Source organism: Gossypium arboreum, chromosome 8 (assembly GCF_025698485.1).
Source record: "Gossypium arboreum isolate Shixiya-1 chromosome 8, ASM2569848v2, whole genome shotgun sequence".
Classification (NCBI taxonomy): Eukaryota; Viridiplantae; Streptophyta; class Magnoliopsida; order Malvales; family Malvaceae; genus Gossypium; species Gossypium arboreum.
This window is the reverse complement of record NC_069077.1, coordinates 141,416,380-141,420,466: the sequence shown is the minus strand read 5'-3', so window position 1 is coordinate 141,420,466 and position 4,087 is coordinate 141,416,380. Positions and strand designations below refer to the sequence as shown.

The 4,087-nt window shown below is 26.6% G+C and overlaps 1 long non-coding RNA gene across 1 annotated transcript; it reads left to right on the top strand.

Annotated features, from left to right (window-relative positions):
* The first annotated feature begins 2,977 nt into the window (after positions 1-2,977).
* On the top strand, positions 2,978-3,811 carry LOC108469273 (uncharacterized). The gene is made up of 2 exons (XR_001869069.2): positions 2,978-3,096; positions 3,188-3,811. It is a non-coding gene; the product is annotated as an uncharacterized LOC108469273 (long non-coding RNA).
* Positions 3,812-4,087: the final 276 nt, after the last annotated feature.

Sequence of the window (4,087 nt, the reverse complement as noted above, 5' to 3'; positions counted from 1 at the left end):
TTTACAAGTGATTTTTAGGGACAATTTTATCACCGTCCTCTCTAGTTTGGTAGATATTCAACTTTTTGCCATTTTTCCCACCACTTTGGTAGAGACTTAGTTCTTTTGCTGATTTTTACCCACTGCTTTGAACCATCCAGCGATGAGTTTCTTATCATATTAAGTGCTTGCAATCACTTAAAATATATAGTGCTTGAGTTGTGACAAAACCAATTGTCAACATGCCATAATGTTCTATTAATACTAAGACTGGAGCATTTGTGTTGAAGGAGTTCCATAATATTCTATTAATGTTGAGACTGGAGCATTTGTGTTGATGGAGTTTATCCTTCATCGCATACGACAAATATTTGTTGTTTTTTATTCCAAGTTGTATGGTCCATTCATGAAATGAATTAATGAATTATCTTTAAAAAAAAGTATTAATTTTAGTTTTTCATAATATAATATGGAATTAATTATTTTATTATTAAATAAATGAAAATAATACTGAAAAATATTTTAAACTTTGAAATAATTGTTAAAGTGAACCAATCTTTAAAAACTAAATATTTCACATTAATGTAATAATTAAAAAAGGATAAATTATATTATTATTCACTAAATTATGGGTAAGTTTCCATTTTAGTCACTTAATTAAAAAAAGTTACACTTTGTTCTCTAAACTATTCAAAAATTTTCATTTAAGTGACTGAACTATTAAAATCAAAGCTATATCGATTTCTCTGTTCACACTACCTGCATCAACTGAAAGCTCGTTTTCCCTTCTCTTCTATAGTTCAACTTTTTTTTCCATGAAACAGTTTTGGACGTCATGTATTTGTGAACCAAAATTCAAACAATTATTTCTCTAATCACTAACACTAATCGTCAGATCAACTTGGATCTAAGATATGTTCTACTAGTCAATAGGTAATAATCCGCCATACTGATCACCGAATTTTTTAAGACAAAACTTAACAGCCCAATGACTAAAATAAAAAATTTTGTATAGTTAAGTGATTTAAATGACATTAATTGCACATCCACATTATGCGGGTCATAAACAGTGTATTACATGGAACACTATTAGTTATTACACAGGTTGATAGAAAATGCTTCATAGCAATTTTTAGTCTACAAAACTCTTAACTAACAAAAATAAATAAATATCAAAATTATACAAAAACTTTAATTTTATCGTGTAATGTCATACATAAAATTTGATTTTAAATGATTTTATACGTGAAAGTTTAATTGATTTAAATTTCACAGGTCACTAACAATATTGTCGAATTAATATCATTTTACGTTGATATATTACATACACAAACAATTATATTGATCCAATATGAAAATAATTGCATCTATTTATTTCTTTAAATATGTATAATTGAATCAAAATCAAAATTTTATGCTTACAAATGAATCACAATTCAAGTTTCAAGTGTATAATTACACCAAATTAAAATTCATATATCGATTACACATTAGACCAAAATTCATATATAAATTTGATATTTATCTCTTAAAATAAATAAATCTATTTATTTTTATGTTGGGTTAATATTATTATTTCATGAGATCCAAATTTATATATAACCATGCTTAAATGTGATATTTAAAAATATTTAAAATACATTTAAAAATATTAAATTTAAATACTTTTTTATTTAAACTAAAATCGGAATTAAAATAGTCAAATTATCAACTCCATTGCCATTATGTTAAGTTGGTTAAAGGAAAACATAATACAATTATTAATTTTTGGTTAAAATATTCTTCAAGCCCTTGTATTGTTCACACATTTGGACTCAATTCATCTACGTTTATTTTCAAGAATTTAGTCTCTATATTTAATATTTCAAAATTCAAATCTAATAGCTAACTCCGGCCAAATTCAATTGAATTCGTAGGTATGGCATTTTGAAATAAAAATAACTCAAATTATAGTCATGTAACAAAAAAAATGAAGTTTTAATGATTTTGAATTAACAAAAGAATTTTAACAATATAACAATTGACGAATATTTTAAATCCGAAAAATAAAGGGATAAATTTCTTAAAATAAAAATAAGGGACTAAATTCTAAATATACAAAGAGTACAAAGACTTAAGCATATTTTAACCTAAATTTTTAATGGGTTTTTTTTAAATTATGAATGTAATGATTTTTAAAAAGATAAAATGAATGATGAAAATAAAACCTATTAATGGGGATGACGAAAATAAGTTACAAATTCTGAATTGAATTTATCTTATATATGAACGTGCCAATTTATAGTAGGGACTTGAGACTTGAAAGTTTAAAACTTACAGTTTACACTTAAATATTGTGCTTTTTTTTGGGTACATAAACGTGGTAAATATTAAAGTCACCAAAAAGTTAAAATTTTAAAATAATTATTGTAAAATCATATTAGAAATTTTATTACACTTGTAAGTGTGTGGAAACCATAAATTTTTTTATATAAAATAAAACAATTACACATTAACCATCGTATCTAAATTTGGATGCAGAGTTCTCTCTTTGTAATTGATTTATTACCATTAAAGGAATATTCTAAAAAACATGTAGACCAACAAGAAATTGCTTCATCAAGCTGGCAAGAGTATGTGCAGTCGTATTAGCTTCCCTCGAGATATATTACATCTCTACCTTCTATTGTCTTCAACACAATTCAATAATTATTATAGCTAAATCTTTACTCAGTTGAACTTGAAATCTACCTTGAATAGATTCAATAGCAAAAACATAATATGTTTCTACGGTAATTATTTTTCTTTTTTACCTTCCATGCATATTGGAAATCATCATAAATAGTGCATAACTCAACTTACTCAATATTACATCTGTTTCTAAGGTGATTATTTTTCTTTTTTACCTTTCATGCATATTGAAGATCATCATAAATAGTGCATAACTCAACTTACTCAATATTACATCTCCCAATATTTCTTCCAACTCCTAAGTCCCCATATATATATATATATATATATATATATATATATATATATATATATGAACATATCTTCTTAGAAACATCTTATTATTATCTTATTTCCCACTTTATACACCTTGAAATTGGGTGCTTTGAAGGCTTGTTTTGCCCAAAGGTGAATTTATTTCTATTTATTATTTTCTCTCCGTTTTTTTTTTGTTTGTTTGTTTAATTTAATTATGATTGTTTCATCACCTATAAAAAAGAGGTTTGAAGCTCAACTCAACAAGTACAACACCAGCTAGAGGGTCACCAAGCATGTCAGTTTCTCCCCTGGAAATATCGCCAGAAAACTCATGCTTGTCTTCGGAACCCGGAGATGAAAAGGAGGAGGAGTTGGAGGAGGAGTCAGTGGTGACGATGCGGTACCGTCCTGAAGTAACGTCAATGCTGCTAGTGGGATGCCCTCGTTGTCTCATATATGTTATGTTATCCAAATTTGAACCTAAATGCCCTCAATGTAAGAGCACTGTCTTGCTTGATTTTCTTGATGAAGAGACTGCTAAATGGGCAAGCAATTGAATGAAGGCAACTCTCTAGGATTTTCGTTCTTTTTCCGGGAATACGGTACGGTAAGGGTTGCAGATATCGAAAGTCAAACTTATTGATTTTATGGAATGTGAAGTTAAGTATGATTACGTGAACTAATTGAAATAAATCCCGGATTCTAGGGCTTTTTTTTTTTTAAGTTTTATCTTAATCTTATATTTTTATTGGTCAAATTGTAGTTATAGTCCCTAGAGCTTTAATTCCATATAATTTAATTTCTGTACTTTATAACCTTATTAGTGTTTTTAATTAATTTAAGTACAACATATTTTCTTTAAAAATATATATTTACGAATAATGTTACTTGTTAATCATGTGATTTATTGAGTGTGATAAATTGAATATAAAAATAAATAAATATAAATAGTATATAGGGATAATGATAACTTTAGCTTCTAACGTTTACATTTTTTTTTCAATTTGACCCTTCTTCTTCTTTTTTTAGCTAAATTTGGTCATTACCCTTTTAAAAATAGTCAAATCACTTTTCTTTAAATTGAAATGTTGAGTAAAACAATTTTTTTTTAACAATGTTGGTCTAGTAAATCGCGTGGTAG